Raw genomic sequence first — 19,000 nt, 5'->3', positions numbered from 1 at the left:
CAGGAAGGGGAACATCACACTCCGGGGACTGTTGCGGGGTTGGGGGAGGGGGGAGGGACAGCATTAGGAGATATACCTAACGCTAAATGACGAGTTAATGGGTGCAGGAAATCAACATGGCACATGGATACATATGTAACAAACCTGCACATTGTGCACACGTACCCTAAAACCTAAAGTATAATAAAAAAAAAAAAAAGAATTTCCTCCATAAAAACACAAGTATTTCACTAGCCGGAGTACTTGAATGAACAGTTGGCCCATCCTTCTTTTCTATTTCTGTACAGAGGTTATGATATGCCCCTAAAATTGTTGTACTACGCAATTGCCAAATTCAACCTCCCCTCTTTTTTATACAATACAGTTGTTTTCTAGTTAAGAATATTCATTTTCTTCGATGTCTTCAATTTCACTAAAGGCAATGCCACTTGGCAATCCTTTAATCTTTTTTAGCTAACACAAACTTTCTGTTCCTTTTTTTTTTTTTTTTGAGATGGAGTTTCACTCTTCTTGCCCAGGCTGGAGTGCAATAGCATGATCTCAGCTCATCGCAACCTCCACTTCCCGGGTTCAAGGGATTCTCCTGCCTCAGCCTCCTGAGTAGCTGGGATGCAGCACCACCCCCGGCTAATTTTGTATTTCTAGTAGAAACGGGCTTTCTCCATATTGGTCAGGCTGGTCTCCATCTCCCAACCTCAGGTGATCTGCCCACCTCAGCCTCTCAAAGTGCTGGGATTATAGGCGTGAGCCACCAAGCCTGACCCAAAGTTTCTATTCCTTTGTAAGTTTCTTCGTAAGGCACAAAGAAGACCAACAAAACTGCATTGTGATGAGAATGCTGAGTATTCCAGCCAGAATCACTCCCTAATTGGCTCATTTCAGCACACCAGCACTGGGGTGGAGGTGATTCAGGCCTGCATCTCAGCAAAACTACAAATTGCTGCATGTCACAGGCCCTGAGATCACCCCCAATGGCATTTATGCTGTGAATGCCAACTCTGCAGTATGGCGTGAGTGTGCCTACGAGCAAACAGCCCCTCTCCTTGTGGTTTTCTCTTCCCCTCCCCTCCCTGGCCTTCTCATCTTGTGAACCTGCCACAGAGGCACCCCCGGAAACCTTCTCTGATCACTTTCCTAATCCAATCACACCACTCTTCCCAGCCTCCCACATGTTGTTTGTTGTCCAAACAACAGCATCTATTATGTCAATTGTCTCTTCTAATTTGATGTCTCTACCTGTGTTCAGGAGGTATGTCAATCTTTCCTAATGGCCAGAAATTTTCCTGAGGACAAGATCCAGGTCCTATCCTCCCTTTGGTCCTCTCTACTCACTTCCTAAAACTCCAGTGGCAAAGGACTCTCAGGCAGTCATGGACTAGGCTAAAAAACTCTTAGGTGCCCTTTGAAATCATTCTCCCTACGAACAGTATCCCTAGCACCTGTCATTGAAACTCCTCTAAGTGGGTTTTCACATAGTGAGCTCCTTGTATTTCACATCCTGCTATTGCCTTCACCAGGGGAAACTCAATGCCAGATGAACCCAATTACCAAGTCAGCCCCACTTCCCACAGTGGGGCTGTCCTGCCATTAGCCTCTGCCCAGACACTAGGGCAAGGGTTTCTGATGGTTTCAGAAAAGAGAGAAAGAGAGAGAGGGGGAGAGAGAGAGAGAGAGACAGAGAGAGAGAGAGAGAGGCAGGAAATCAACTTTCTGTCACCCCCAGGGGCAATCAAATAAATATTGTGAAATCAGTATTCCATATGTGGATATTCCACATCTAGAAAGATGAAGTAGACATACTTTTCCCTTCTTCACAAACATGAGAAGACTCTGAAGCCTAGAGAAGAAGGCACACCAACAGGGACCTCAGGACCCAGTGAAAGACATGATGATTATTTCTCTAGGTTTTCTATTTGTCTCCTATATTCCAGACTTGGGGCAGAAGAAGTCAGGAATCTGGAAAGGCTCAGATTTTTAAAGACTGAACAAAAGCCTGATCTCTGTAGCCACATCATCAGGAAAGGGGCAGCATAGCAAGATGGAAAACTTACAGAGAATAATCACTCTATTCCATCTCAACACACAGAAAAAGCTATGGTTTCACCTACACCCACATCAGCAAAAGCTGAGTGTGAGCCCTAGACCTTCACACTCACCGGGCTATAACGAGGTGCCCCAACTGCCCCCTCCCCCAGCAGTTAGATGGAATCAGGGAAGTCCAAGAAAGAAGCCGGGATTTCATCCCCACCAGGAGGTAATAAGTGCCTGACCCACTTGGTGCCAGTGGAGACCATGTGGGGAGCCCAGACTTCCACCCTCACCTGGCAATAACAAGGTAGCATCCACAGCCTTTCCCCGGCAAGGGCAATGTCAGAAGAAGGCAGCCAAAACAGAAGATTTAAACAATATCCAGAATCTCATAATAGTACCAAAATGTCCAAATTTTTATTTTAAAAATCACTCATTGTGCCAAGAACAAGGAAGTCCTCAAATTGAATGAAAAAAAGACAATTGATAGATGCCAATACCTAGATGACAAAGTTGTTAAAATTATCTGACAAAGATTTCAAAGCAGCCACAATAAACATGCTTAAATGAACAACTAAGAACATGCTAAATAGATGAAAAACTAGACAGTTTCAACAAAGAAATTAAAAAACCAGAAGAACTAAATGGAAGTTTTATTTTTTTTTTTTTTATAAACATGTCCAACTTGCTTGTTTTATTGGAGAAGAGGACATGGAATAAACATCTGGGACGTGAGTCTGGGAAGAACCCCCTCTCCTCCCTATACATGCCTACTGCCCCAAACTAAAAATAACCAACTCTGGGAGAGTAGCTGAGACAGCAACTGGGGGCAGGGGAAGGAGACACGGAACTCGAGGGCAGTGGTGAAGAGACCACGCATGTGCTGGGAGGGCCCAGAGGCAGCGACAGCACAAACAGCACAAGTACAAATCTCTGTGTCTTCCCTGGGGTTATGTATAAATATATAGAAATGAGGCCTTCTATCCCATTTCTCTCCCTTCTGCTCCATGCTGCCTGCCACAGTCCCAGCTCCTCTTTCCACATGAGGGCGAAGGGAAGTGGAGGATGAACAAGTCATCACTGAATTGCCATCAGACCCACGTCCATCAGCTTCTGGATCTTTAAATGGAAGTTTTAGAACTAAGAAATATAATAATCAAAATAAAAAAACTCAGTGGATACACGAAACAGGAGAATAAAAGGCCAGAAGAAAGAATCAGTGAACTGGAAGAGAGGACAATAAAAATTACCCAATCTGAATAATAAAGAGAACTGAACAATAGACTGAAGAAGAATAAAATGAACCGAGTCTCAGGATCAGGGAGACTCTAACAAAAGATCTAACAATCAAGTCACTGGGGTTCAGAAGGAAAGGAAAAGAAGGATTTCTGAAAAATAACTCAAAGAAATAAGGAATAAAAATTCCCCAAATTTGGCAAAAGACGTAAACCCACAGATTCAGGAAGCTGAGCAAACCCTAAAGAGAATAAACCCAAAGAAATTCATACCCAGACATATTATAGTCAGAATTCTGAAAACTACAAAGAAAAATCTGAAAGCAGCTAAAGAGAAACAATGCTTTACCTTTAGGGAAAAAACAATTTGAAGGACAGAAGATTTCTCATCAGAAACTATGGAGGCTAGCAGGGAGTGGCATAGTTTTCAAGTGCTGAAAGCAAAGAACTGTTGATGCAGAATTCAATGCCCAGTAAAAATATCCTTCAGGAATGAAGACAAAATGAAAACATTCTCAGATGAAGAAAAACTAAGAATGTGTTTCCAGCAGGCCTACCCTGAAAGAATGGCTAAAATAAGTCCTCTAAACAGAAAGAAAATGATAAAAGAAAACAACTTGAAACATTAGGAAGGAGGAAAAAACATGATAATTTTTAAAAAATAAGTTAATACAATAGACATTCCTTCTCTTGAATTTCCTATAAATTATGTTCAATGGTTGAGGCAAAAATTCTAACACTGTCTGATGTGATTCTAAATGTATTTAGATGAAATATTTAAGAAATTATATTATAAATGAGAGACGGTAAAGGAATATAAAGAGGTAAGGATTCTTCAACTGATACAATGATAGCAATAGACTGTGATAAGTTATGTATATATAATAAAATACTCAGCAGCACTAAAAATGCTATACAAAAAAGTTTACTAAAAGACACAATACATAAATCAAAATGGATTCTTTTTTTTTTTTTGAGACGGAGTCTCGCTCTGTCGCCCAGGCTGGAGCGCAGTGGCGCAATCTCGGCTCACTGCAAGCTCCGCCTCCCGGGTTCACGCCATTCTCCTGCCTCAGCCTCTCCGAGTAGCTGGGACTACAGGCGCCTGCCACCACGCCCGGCTAATTTTTTGTATTTTTAGTAGAGATGGGGTTTCACCTTGGTCTCGATCTCCTGACCTCGTGATCCGCCCGCCTCGGCCTCCCAAAGTGCTGGGATTACAAGCATGAGCCACCGCACCCGGCCTCAAAATGGATTCTTAAAAATGTTCAAGTAACCAACAGAACAGTAGGAGAAAATATAAATAGAAAAAAGAGAACAATTAGAAAACAAAAATTTAAATGGCAGCTTAAGCCCTAATATATTAATAATTATGTTAAATATAAAGGATCTAAATATACCAATTAAAAGACAGAGATTGACAGAGTATATTTTAAAACATGAACCAACTATATGCTATCTCCAAAAACTTATCTCAAATATAAGTGTCTAGATTAACATCAGATAAAGTATACTTCAAAGCAAAAAAAAATTATGAGGCAGAGAGAGACAATGTATAATTTAAAAAGACCAATTCACCAAGAAGAAGTAGTGATTTAGTAAGAAGACATTCCTAATGTTTATACACCAAACAAAAGAGTTGCAAAATATGTGAATGAAAGACTGATGGAACTAAAATATTAGATAGACAAATCCACAATTATAGTTAAGGACTCCAATATTCCTTTCTCACAGTCAATAGAACAATTAGCAAGAATATTATCAAGGATATAAAAGAACTTAACAGTACCATCAACCAACAGGATCTAATTGATATTTATAAGACATTATACCTAACAAAAGCAGAATAAATATTCTATTCAAGTGCCCACAGGACATATTCCCATATTGCTAATGGGAATGTAAAATGGCACAGCCATTCTGGAAAACAGTTTGGCAGTTTTTAAAGAACCAAACAAGCAACTCTCATACATCCCAGCAATTACAAACCTGGTCATTTATCCCAGAGAAATGAAATCTTATGTTCACACAAAAACCTGTATGCAAACATTTATAGCAGCTTTATTTGTAATAGCCAAAAAATGCAAACAATCCAGGTGCCCTTCAATGGGTGGCAAACCATGGTACATCCATGTCATGGAGCACTACTCAGCAATGAAGAGAAATAAACTATCAGTACATGCAATGACCCATGTGAATCTCCAAAGAATTATACTGAGTAAAAAAAAAAAAAATCCTCAAGGATTGTATGATTTGTATATTGTATGATTCCGTTTATGTGATACTCTGGAAAAGATTTCATTTATATAACATTCTTGAAATACAGAAATGGGGAACAGATTAGTAATTGCTTGGGGGTTAAACAGAGTGTCACAGGAGAGAAGTGGGTGTGTCCAAATGAGGACAACATGAGGGAAATTTGTGATGATGGTAATATTCTATATCTTAATTGTATAAATGTCAATATCCTGGTTGTGATATGATAGTACATCTTGCAACGTTTACTGAGCACATTAATGAATTAAGCACGTATATGACAGGTACTGTTCTGAGCACACTAATCTTCAAAATAACCCCATCAAGAAGGTTCAATTAACACACATTTTATAGATAAGAAAACTGAAGCACAGAAGGTTAAGTTACTTGCACAAGGTCACATAGCTAGAACCAGGACTGGAAGCCAGGCAGCCCACTGCAGAGTCCATCCTTTTAACCACTACTGCCTGAAATCTTTCTAAAATCACTACTTTCCCTGACCCTGAGATTCTTATTTAAAAGGTCTGGGTCAGGTCTTGAGTTTGGAGAGTTTCTTAAACTTCCTCATATTGTTTGCATCATAGCCTGAACCCACTCTCAGGAGTTCTGCCTTTTAACAGCACAATCAGGAGCAAGATACCACAACTCGTATCCCTCTGACCAGAGCTTAGTTTCATGGCCACAGTTATTTTCAAGGGAGGCTGGGAAATGTCATCTTTGGGTGGCTGGCCATGTGCTCATCTAAATTTCTACTTCGGTGAAAGAAAAGGAGAAAGGATACGGGGCAGGGTGGGGGGCACCCAGCAGGCTCAGCTACGCTCTGCCTGCTAGGTAAGCAAGCATTCTTGCCATTGTGTCTAATAGCCCACTTCTCAAAGCTGCAGCATGGAGTCCAAATCTGGGAAGGCAACGCAGCCATAGGATGACCAACCTTTTCCATTTGCCTGGGCTTACTGGGTTCTCAGGATGTGGGACTTTCAGTTTTAAAACCAGGAAAGTTCCAGGCAAACAGGAACAAGGTGGCCACTCTACCCAGAAGGGCTCTCTCGTCCTGATCTTGCCCCGCCCACCTGTCCTGCCACATCTCCCCGCAAGCTCCACCAGACTGCAGTTTCTGACGCTCTTGTCAATCTCCTTTTCTTTCATTTGACCATTTCAACCATTTATGATGCACCTACTTATGTGCCCGGCACTGCTCTGTTCACAATAGATACAGCACCTCTACTTAGACACTCCCTTCCCCTTGGCTAACTCTTCATCTTTCAGGTTTCAGGTTTCAGCTTTGAGAAATCTTCATCAAGGAAGTCTCCCTTATCCTCCTAATCTGGGTCCGTTGTTCCTGAGATGCTCTTCCCAGGATAGCATCTGTCTCAATATGCTCTGCACCTTCACTTACCTGCTTCCCAGTAGCCAGAAGTCTTGATCGCCCTTTTGTATTAGTGTTGAGAACAGAATCTGGCACATAAACGGTTGCTGAATGAATGCATGCTGCCTCTTCAGAAGTGTAGGAGTGGCTCAAAGGCAGGACCTGTGCCCCATTATCCCTGGCTATCTTCCTCCCCTTGCTGCTCAAAACAGAGCTCACAGCAGGGAACTTTTGACAAGACCTGCCTTCCAATACAACAACTCTGGACTCCAAGTGCAGTGCTGGACTGCAAACTGCCTTCTGAGCAAAGCAGGAGACAAAACAGGAGAGCTGCCCTTGTGACCCAAGCCCCCAGGCTGCTTTTCCCGCTGCATACCCTCTGGCCATCTAGTTACCTGATAATAATCCTCCTAGCAATAATGATAGCAACACTATTATCCTGCAATTAGCCAATAATAACACCAGCTTGGCTGCCAAACAAGGCTCAAGGCCTGAAGTTATTGCTGTAAAAATGGAAGCTGAGTTTTCCTAATAGAGAGAGGAAACAAGGGTCCTTTGTGCCCACCTTCCAAAGCCAAACAGGAATAGCACCCCTTCCAGTGTTGCCTCCTGTCAGCACAGACAGCCAAGCAAGGATAGAACAGAGAGTGAAAGTGTGTGTGTGTGTGTGTGTGCACACGTGCACATGTGTGCCTTGCAGGATGGCAATCTGGGGGTAGTGAACAATACTCAGGGAAGATCTTATTAGTGAGTATTTTTAAAGTTTCCAAACAGAATCAATTCCCCATGAAGTTTATTGGAGAGGTGTGGGACAGAGGGTAAGGTGGGAGTGGGCAACCCTTTAAAACAAAACACGGGATGCAAGATCTCCTTCATAAACTGGAGGGCTCCAGGGCGCTAGTCACACCCCTGATAGCCCAGCAGTTCACACTGGACATTATTTCAAACTAGACTCTGCCTGAAGTATGGCCCTTGTGATGGATTTGCTTCTGCTATGTTTTTATCCTCATTCCAGTAGAAGGGGAGATACCTGAACCAGGCCCACTCTCAGGTTGCTCTCCAGGTAGATAATCCACCTGGCTTTCTCGGGGAATGGGGTGGGGCCAGGCTGGCACACTTTCACCCTTCCCGTCCCCATAGATCTTCCTCTCTCCTCCTCCCTTTGGTGGCCACCCAGGGTCTATGAATCCATGGAAGGCAGAGAGTCTCTCTGCCTCAGAATAGGTCATAGGAGGCCTTGTAAAATGAAACAAAAACAACTTCTTGCTAAACATGGTTGCAGATGATCAGTACCGTGGCTGACATCCACTAAGGTGGATAACTGAGAATTGATAGTCATCATGTTTCAAAAGGTGTTTATGCATGCCCTTACTTCAGTACCAGAGACAGGAGAAGAGCTCTTGCTTCTGCATCACAGAAGGAGACAGTGTGGGCTAAGAGTACTAGAAGGCTGCAGGGAGAGACAAGGGAGAAGGTGACGGACACCAAAGGCCCACTGAGACGGGCTTTCCTGTGGGGCCTGGCATTTGGATGCATGAGGGAGAAAAGAAAAAGAATTTGTTTTGACCCAAAAGCCCATCTCCACATTGCCACAGAAGACAAAAAGGTGGGGGTAGAGCCTGAGCAGGTATGCGTGCTCAGGCAGACAGATACCAGGAGAGAGCAGGGCCAGAAGATTGGCCTTTGCCTCTAGGAGGGAGACCCACAGGTTTCTGTGCCCTGAGCTGGAGACCTGGACTCTCATTAAACTGGACTCCTCATCTCCCAAGTCAGGACCAGTGCGTCCAGGATTCCTAGCTTGAGGTCTGGACCCTCCAGCTGGCCCCCAAGGACCTGGCAGCCCTGGACATGAACCTGGATGCTGCATCAGATCCTCAGAGGATGGTGCCCCCTCTCAGGAAGGCTCTGTTCCCTGAGCAGAAGTCAGGCACAGTGGTCCGAGAGCTGAAACAGTGCTTCACACCACAGCTATGGGGAGACAGCTCTGTGCACCCCCACACCCCTTCTACATCCCTGAATATCCATCTCACACAGCATTGAGGGGTGCCTTCTTGAAGTGTCCCATAAAGGAACAGTGGCCAGGGCTCCCACACCACCCACTGTCTGGGCCATGTGTCTACCACAGGCAGAGAGGGCCCTGAAGGCAGGGTCTCCCCTTCTCCACGTGGAGGCACGTGAGCTTCTACATGGAACAGGAACACTGCAGCTCCTGTACTGTGGAGGAGGAAACTTCACAAGGCCACGGACAAACAGTGACTTGCCCAAGGCCACACAGCCAATGCCTACAGAGCAAGCTCAGGGCCCCAGGGCCCCAGCTGCCTGGCCAAAGGCTCCTTCATTTTACTCTCAGGAAAAGGGAAGGTTAGATCCTGGCCGCCCAGGAAATCCACTCCCACCTACGTAGAGCAGCTCATGTTGTTGGTGACTTCTCTAGATTGCCTGCTCACATGAAAACAGAATAATCAGTAGATCCTCTCACAGGGCTCAGAAGAGAACAATGTCAGAGGAAAGGATACCTCAAGTCTGCTTCATAATTCATAATTCAATCTCATGCTGGGAATGGCATCAACTCCTGTATAGAGTAACAAGAGCAGCCCTTCTCAATCTGTTTGCCTTGCTCACCCTCCCAACCCACAGTCGCCTCATGGCCACTGTTCCTAGACTTGCACAAACACTCACACTCTCCCAGGCCCCTCAGCCCATATGCCCTCCACACTTTCCAAGCCTGGGATCAATACAGCCATGCCTGGACCAGGCGAAACCAAGGAAAACTATAAATTTCTCCCAGCCTTTCTCAACAGCAGGGAAATCCCCACCCTTTTCCCTCTTGTTCAGGTGAAGGAAAGTCTTAGAGAGTTAAGGAGTGCAGCGTACAGAGCCAGGATCAGTGCTCATCACGTGCACCCTGGTCAAAGGCCCTGACTGGACAGCACTGCTGAACGAAGCCTGAGGGACATTTCAGGAATTAATGAGTTAATCAATTGCCTATCATACAGATGGGAAGGTTGACAGAGTGCCTGCCATGACAGAGTGCAGTGAGGACCCTTGCCTGTCCTGTCTTCTCTGGAGACAGGACACCCACCTGCACGCCTGGCTCTCCAGGGCCACCTTGACGCTTATCAGCTCCGGGTACTCACAGAGTAGCTGGTCCAGCCTCCACCTCAGCCAGCTTGTCCTGGGCATCTCCAATGGCTACCTTGCCCTTCTGCTCTGCCTCCAGGATGGTGTCTTGCAGGGCAGCACTGTGCCGAGGGCCAAGAGCAGGCAGTGAGTGGATCACGGGAGACCAGGTACCTTCCCGCACCCACCTGCGCTTGTCTCTTCTCCACCTTCTTTCCCACTCTTATTGTGGGAAATATGAGAATATAGAAAAGTTGGAAAAAAATCTATCTTAACCCCACTCTCCCCCCTCCAAAGGCTACCACTGCTGAGTTGGGGTCCCATCTGTTTCCTGAGGTTGGTGATTTCTGCCTGAAGTCTCTGGATGGCTCAGTTCAGCTCATCGACCTCCATCTAAATGGCTTTGAGGTCCTCACCCTTCCTCCTGGCAGTGACCTGGAGCTTCTGGTACAGGAAGTGGGGGAAGGCAAGAGTGAAAAGATGGCACAGAGAGAGTGAAAGCAGGGCTCCTAACCCCAGATCTCTAAGCCTCGGTCAACCAGGACTTGTATGTCTTGCCCAGGCTGGTCACTGTGGCCAAAACCAACATACAGAGCAGACATATTCCTGTCTGCTAGGAATGTATAGTCTAGCTGAGAAAACAAAACATTCCTATGTAACATACTTAAGTAACTATCAAAGATCACCTAGCCAGTTCCTAGACAATAATATGGAATGCTCTGCCCCAGTCAGATCTTGATGAAAGAGATAGTAACATAGACAATCCATAGTGGGAGGAAGATATCCACTGTTTTATGTGTGGACCTAGAAGTGTTATTTCTACCAAAGAACCACCTTAAATCATTTTCCACCCAGGTGAGTATTAGGAACGTCAGGCTTCCCAGAGATGGGCTTCCATGCACTGTGGAGGTAGGAAGGCAGTGGGGAGCCAGTGGAGGTAGAAGGAAGGCAGCCTGAGTTGAAATATTGGCCAGCACAATGTGTGGAATGAGGAGCTGGCTGCACTGGTGTGAAGGCTGCTTGGTGTTTCTCAATGCACCTGAGTCTGCAGAGTTGAGATGGCTCCCCTGACCCAGGACCAGCAAGACCCCAGGAAGCCAGAGCCCCAGTAACTTCCAGTGGCCTAGCCGAAGCCTTTCACCAGATGTATGAGGTTAGGCGACCCTTCCAGCCACAGGACAAATGGAGCAGGTCAACCCTGCATGCAGGATACTTCTCTGGGTGACCTTGGACTGACCCAGTCCTCCCTGCTCTCTCACTTATAGTTCTCAAGAATAACTGCAGGATGTTCTGGGAATGCAGCATGCTGAGGTAAAGCGGACAGAGCAGCTGGGGCGCTGTTCTGGTTTCCCCTAGAAACACAGTGTCCTTCAATGCTTTAGCCCAGCACATCACATTCCCTTGGGGTATAAGACTTTGGGCAGGCTGCTTTTCAGGGTTCCTTAGCTGTAGTGTAAGTGGGATACATGGACTCCATCCACTCTGGGCAGCTTTTCTAAGCCTTAGGGACCCGCTCAACATGAATCCTGGGCTTCTGCTGTTCTTTGCTCTCTGGAAGCAATAAATATTCTTCCTGTAACTTGTTGCATGTAAGTGTGGTCTATCTCGCTGGACTCAGACAAGTTAGTAACCATTGGACAATAAGCCGGCTTCACAAACCCCTGTTGGTGGAGGGAGGGGATCCTTCAACTTCCCTGGGCATAACCCAGTGCAGAACACTTGTCTGGGTCCTCACCTTGGTCTGGTACAGGGCCTCGGCCTCAGCCTCAACCTTGCACCTTCAAGTAATCTCCTCTCACTACACCTTGACCTCAGAGAGGATGCGGCCAGGTCCAGGTGCTTGTTGCTGTCCATGGAGGGCCCCACGCTTGTGTCACTGATGGTCTGCTGCACCTGGGCCAGCTCCTATGCAGCAGGGCAAGGGTTACTCCTCAAGAAACAGTCTCCCACCTTTTGGGGCTCTCAGAGCCACAACAAGCCTTCTCCTTCTTCAGATCTCCAAGCATCCCAGGCCCCCAGGGAGCTTGGACCCCAGACTTATGGCAGCATAGAAGGCTTGGAAGAAATAAACCTCCTGCTGCAGGACATCCGCCTTAGCACTGGGGTCAACCTGGACCAAGCAGGTGCTGTTGACATCCTGAAAGAAAGGAGGCAATGGGCCCCTCCAAGTTGGTCTGGGAGACTTCTACCTGCACTGTCAGGATGCCAGAGGGAGAGTAGCATGGACAGGGCAAGCACAGAGGGAAGGCCAGTTCCCTGTCTCAAAACCAGCAGAGTGGATTTGCAGCCTGAACAGTGATATCCTTAAGAAAACAGGACTTTAAGCCAGAATAAAAGGCAAGGCCTTCATTTTAATTGTTTCTCACAGGCTTGCACTTAGCCGCTGCTGACTTGGAGGTTAACTGGGCTCAGAGGTTATTTACAGCTGAGGAAACCAAGCCCACTGCAGAGTAGAGTGAATTAAGATGCTAGGATTAAGACCAGGAGTGTGGTAAATCCAGCTGCCTCTCAACACCACAAAATCATTCTCAGCATTTGTCCGGTTGTTGATTTCTGCTTCATATCTGGTCGGATTTAGTAGACAAGAAGACTGTTGGCTGGGCACGGTGTCTCACGCCTGTAATCCCAACACTTTGGGAGGCCAAGGCGGCAGATCACCTGAGGTCAGGAGATCGAGACCAGCTTGGCCAACATGACGAAACCCTGTCTGTACTAAAAATACAAAAATTAGCCGGGTATAGTGGCGGGTGCCTGTAATCCCAGCTACTCAGGAGGCTGAGGCATGAGAATCGCTTGAATTGGGGAGGCAGCGGTTGCAGTGAGCCAAAATCATGCCACTGCATTCTAGCCTGGGGGATAGAGCTAGATTCTGTGTCAAAAAAAAAAAAAAAGAAGAAGATTGTTATGTCTGCGGATAGTCCCTTTTCCCTGTATTTCTTACACCCCTGAATGCACATCCACAAGAAATAGATTCACAAAAAGAAAACAAACAGAAAGAGATCCCAAGGATTCCTGGCTGGAGAGGCTAATTCTCTGCCATTGCACTTCTTTCAGACCGAGATCTGGGACCGAATACCAGCTGTCCTACCATCCCCAGGCTCACTCACTTCCTCTTGTATTTCTCCATCGAGTCCTGAGTGTTCTTGAGCTCTACTTCCTGCCTGGTTTTCTCTGCCATGACCTGGGTCACCTGCTTCCTGAGGTTGCTGATGTAGCCCTCGAAGATGAGCTCCGGGCTAGTGGTGCAGCAGGAGCTGCCATCCAGCTGCCACAGCAGCTCCCAGTTGGTTTGCAGCACCTGGTTCTGCTGCTCCAGGAACTGTACCTGGACATAGGAACTTGAAAGGCTCAGCCCCAGAGGACAGCCATAGAGGACTTCAGAAGTCCCTGCTGGCCTGGCAAGAGTGACAAGTGATTCCAGTGTGGCATTAATTCCCACAGGCTGTGACAGAAGTAGTTTAACCCTATTATTTGCTGAGGCTCAGACACAGTCTCCCGGGGGAGGCTTGGAGAACATGAAAAACAAAGTGTGAGCCTTTCACCAGGGCCAGTTTCTAGAGGTAGGGACTAAAGTGGTTGGCCTCAGATAATCTGGACTTGCACTGTCCAATACCGTAGCCACAGGCTACATTTCCATCACGGCAGACAGGCCTTTTCCGAACGTCCCTCGAGTTATCCAGCTCCGGCTTTCTGACCTCCAAGCATGGGCACTCACTTGTCAGTGAAGGAGGAAAACTTGTTGAGTTTCTTGATCTGCTCCTGCTCCTACTACTTTACCTCCTGGACCTCAGTGTCAATCATCACATCCAGAGACTCCAACAAGCTTTGGTTTATTACAACTTCCTGGATGCCTCCTGGGCAGACCAGAGAATCTATAGACCCACGCTCCCCAAAACCACTGTCAAGACCAAAGCCCTCCCTGCTAGGCTTCCCACGCCAAACTGTCCACCTCCATAGCTCCTTTGCCTGCCTCCATGGTACCGGCCTCCAGCCATGATGGTGAAGATGCTCTTTCTCCCCCCAGGGCTAGTGAGACTCCAGCTGCTATAACCGACTGGCTCAGCATAGCCTTGGCTTCGTGCCCCTCTGCGCTGGTCCACAAGAGTGGCGGCCTCTGCCAAGGCTGTGCTGCTCCTCTCTGGCACCCTCCCAACAGCATGACCCAGCCGCTACCAAAGCCTGTGCTCTGGCACCTCAAGCATACACCTGCCTGCTCACAGTGACTCCAAGGCAGTCACTGACACAGAGAGGTGGGAAGAAGGTGTCTCCATGTTCCTCTGTACTCCAGTCTGACGACAGAGCAAGACTTCATCTCAAAAAAAATAAATAAATAAAATAATAATAATAATATAGCATGATCAAATGGAGTTTATTCCAGGAATACAAGATTAATTTAACATTTGAAAATTAGTCAATGAAATTCACTATATTAACAGAATGAGGGAGAAAAGTTATATGATCATCTGAATGTTGAAAAGTGTTTGAAAAAAATCAATGTTCATTCAAGATAAAAACACCCAGTACACTGGGAGTATAAGGAAACTTCCTGAACTTGCCCATCTAACCAAACAAACAAATTTTAAAAATGCTTACATTTAATATTATAGACAATGGTGAAGAAAAATAAATGCTTCCCTCCAAGATTAGGGAAAAGGGAACGATTGGCAACTCTTGCTGCCGCCATTCAACGTTGCTCTGAAGATCCTAGCCAGACCAATGAGGGGAAATAAACAATAGCAAACAGTTTGGAGAGGAGAAGTCAAAATCATCTTTATTCATAGACAACATAATTATGTACATACAGAATCCTAAGGAATCTACAAAATAACTAGTAGAAGTGACAAATGAATTTAGCATGCTCACAAGAAACAAGGCCAGTTTTTAAAACTGTGCTTCTATATATGAGCGAGAAGCAAATAACAAATTAAAATTTTTAAATACCACTTATAATAGCATGAAAAAATGAAATACTTAGAGATACGTTTAACAAAACATATATAAGACCTGTACACTGAAAACTGTAACACACTGATGAGAAAAATTAAAGAAGACCTAAAGCAATGGAGAGAAGTACTATGTTCATAGATTGAAAGACTCAAGATACTTAAAATGTAAGTTCTCCGCAAACTGACCTATTGATTCAACATCATTTCAATTAAAACCCAGCAGTATTTCCTGATAGAAACTTACAAGCTGATACTAAAGTTTATACTCAAATTCAAAAATTCAATCCCAAATAATTTTTTAAAAGAAGAAGAAAATCAGAGGTATTATACTAGCTTATTTCAAGACTGATTCAAGCCACCATATCAATATTGTATGTTAGAAGTGTTTCACAGATACATTAATCAACAGAATAAAGAATCCAAAAACAGACCCACACATATATCTCCACTGATATTTGACAAAGTTGCCAAGCTAGTTCAACAAGTAAACAATAGTCTTTTGAACAATTGGTGCCCAAACAACTGGATATTTACTTGGGGTAATAAAATTAACTTGGACCCTTACCTTTGACCATACCCCAATGGCCACTTAAAATGGGGTATAGACAGTGTAAACACTAGAATTATAAAACTTCTAGGATAAAAGTTTGTATTGTAGGAGAAAGTGTTCGTGACCACTAGGTAAGCAAAGATTTCTTAAGACACCAAAAGTCCAAACTATAAAGAAAATTTGATAAATTAGAATTAATCAATATTAGAAAATTCTGCTGCTTATAAGATGCCATTAAGAAAATGACAAGAAAATCCACACACTGAGTGAAAATATTGACAATACATATACCTGACAAATGACTGTTATCCAGAGTATATAAAGTCACTCCTGCAACTATATATGTCAAACTGCCCAATAAAAACTTTCACAAGATTTGAACAGACCTTTCCTAAAACATGTACAAATGCCCAATAAGAACCAAAAAAAGACACTGCACATCACAAGTCATCAGGAAAATGCTATTAAAACTACAATGAGACAACACGCACGCCCTGTAGAATGAAAAAGACTGGCAATGCCCAGTGTTGGAGAGGAGGTACAGCAACCCTAAGAAATCCTAGAATAGGCAAAACCAGTCAGTGGTATCAACAAGGAGATCAAAAGTTGCCTGGGGGCATAGGGTAACTCATTGGAGTAGTGGAAATCTTCTATATAAGTATTGCAGTAGAGGTTATAAGGATGTATACATTTGTTTAAAAATATTGAGGTACATGCTTAAAATGTAATACAATGCATTTTCTTATTTATAAGTGAATCTTCATTAAAGTTGACTTTAAAATAAACAGCATGCACATTCGAATGTGATCTGTAGTAAATTTTAATTTGCTGGAGTTCAACAATGCATTAAATTAACTCAGCGTTCTGCACTTTGAACTACAGCTTCCCCTCCATCTATCTTTCAATGGAAAGTAATCAGAAATTTCAAGTCTAATTAGTTACAAATATTATTACCATTTACACCCATCTATCTGTGTAAATCAAGATTTTCTCAATACAGAAATATGTTGACTAATAAGATACCTTTGGATTTTCTACATATGCAATCACATCATATATCAATAAATCAGTTTAATTTCTTTCTTCCTATCTGTATGATTTTATTTATTTTTCTTGCATTATTGCACTATTTAAGAATCCCAGTACAATGCTGAACAGGAGTAGTGACAGCAAATACCCTTGCTTGTTCCCAAGAAATGCTTGTGGGAAAAGCATTGACTTTCACCATTAAGTATGTTAGCCATGGGTTTTTACAGATGCCCTTTATTAGGCTAACGAAGTTCCCTTCTACTCCTAGTTTGTTAAGAATCTGTTGTTGTTGCTGTTGTTGTTGTTTTTGTTTGTTTGTTTGTTTGTTTTTACCATGAAGAGTGTTGAATTTTGTCAAATGTTTTGTATCTATTGACACAGTCATATGTTTTTTTCTTCTGTGTCAATATGGTGAATACATTAATTCTTTGAATGTTGAGCGAGCTTTTTATTTCTGGGATACATTTTAAGCATATACCTCAGTATTTTTAAACAATATTTTTAAACACATGGTCATGATGTATTATCCTTTTTATATCTTTCTAGATTGAATTTGCTCATATCTTGCTGATAATTTTTGAATATATATATATATATCCATGAGGGATTTTGGTCTTTAGTTTCTTCCATTAATGCTGGCCTTATAAAACAAGATGGAAGGTGTTTCTTCTTCCATCTTCTGAAAGAGTTCGTGCAGAATTGCTATTACTCTTTAATTAATCCCACCTATCTGCCAGTGCCTACGTATAAAGTTTTCTCATCCATGAGGTCTTCCATGGTCCCAAAATACTGCCTGTAACTTACAATAATAATAATAATGTAACCTACAGTACTGCGTGCTTATGATGGCACAGGCCCTACAGAATAAACATTTATCATTGATTTCAGTGTGTAACCCTCCAGCAATCCTATGAGGAAGCTGTTGTTGCTACCTCTTTACAAATGAGTAATGAAAGGCTCAGAGTTGTTAAGTAACTTGCCCAGGGTCACGCATTCTTTTATCTGATCATCAGCTTTTCATTTAGTGCCTACTAAATTCCAAGGTGCCAGCAACTGAGCCCGCCCCAGAGCCTGCTCCCTTAGAATGTCCATCAGTGCTTTCCAGAACATGGCCCTTGCGTCACCAGCATCCGAATAACCTAGGAGGTTGTTAAAAATGCAGATCTCTAGATTCCTCTGTAGTGGAAACTCAGGGAGGGGGAAGGGATGCTGGAACAAAGAACATGTGTTTTTAGTAAGGGCCGCTTAATGAAATTAATGCACACTACTACATTCTGCCTTATGTTAATAGCTGTTTGCAAATTTCTCATTCATCCCCTACTAGACCATAAATCCCTGACAGGATACACTGTCTTATAAGTCTTGATACGCCCACATAGCCACATGCACAACCTTGCCCACAGTCATTGTCCAACGGGCATTTACTGAACTAGAATGAAAACCACTTTGAGCTTCACATGCTCACACCTATTCACAAAGGGTCTCTTTGGATATCCTGACAGTGTCCCAAATCCCCTGTTAGGCTGAAAGGTTTTAGGAGTAAGCACTGGCTCCCAGTAGCACAGACAGGGTTCTTTTCATCAGAGCTAGAAGGATCTGTAGAGACAATCTTGGCCACTGAAAGTCCTTAAAGTGAGGCAGAAATTGAGCCAAGAGAGGAGAACGGACTTGCCCAGTGTCACGCAACAGTTCCCACAAAGATGAAGATCAGCATTGAAGTCTCCTCACTCCCAGGGCACTCCTTCCCCACTTCACAGCAAGAAAAGGAGGCAGGAGTGTTCTATTTAGGTGGGCTTCCTGGAGGAGGTGAGCTGTCCTGAAGGAGGTGAAATGTCCAAAGGAATTTCCTTTGGAATGACAGGAAAGAAAGAGTTTGGTGAGGAAGAGAAAAAAGGTTTATTTGAATTCATACTAAAGCTCACAGGCAGAGAAAGGGAGGGAACCACAAGAGAGAGGATGTCCCAAATACTCTGCAACATCATCAGAACTGAAATGTTTAGCCCGGTTCCCTATGGAAATTGAGCTCGTAAAACCCTTCTGCCTGTGCCTGTCTCCTTTTTGAAGCCCAGGACCTGACAAGTCAATTACCAAATTTGGTGGAGGAGCAGCAGAAGGCCCTGGTGGGAGGGTGTGGCCCAGATTCTGGGCTACTCTACACTTCGGAGGGAAAGGAGGATCCCTCTCCAGAGGTAGCCCCTCTCTCCAATACCTGCTTAGAGCTTGATTTCTGTCTGGATCCCTCTGAGTTAATGTACAAGGCTAATTTTACTACTGGAGTCCAGCAAGAAAGTAGCATATATATGATCTGGAAGCCAGAAGGGCTGTGTCTCAGGTGGGGAAGGGATGGGGAACTGGAAACGATAGAAGGAGCCAGAGGTTCAGACCACTGAAAGTCTCAAGAATTAAGGCCGGGCGCGGTGGCTCACGCCTGTGATCCTGGCACTTTGGGAGGCTGAGGCAGGCAGATCAC

This window comes from Nomascus leucogenys, chromosome 11 (genome assembly GCF_006542625.1).
Source record: "Nomascus leucogenys isolate Asia chromosome 11, Asia_NLE_v1, whole genome shotgun sequence".
Classification (NCBI taxonomy): Eukaryota; Metazoa; Chordata; class Mammalia; order Primates; family Hylobatidae; genus Nomascus; species Nomascus leucogenys.
Note: the sequence above shows the minus strand (reverse complement) of the source record.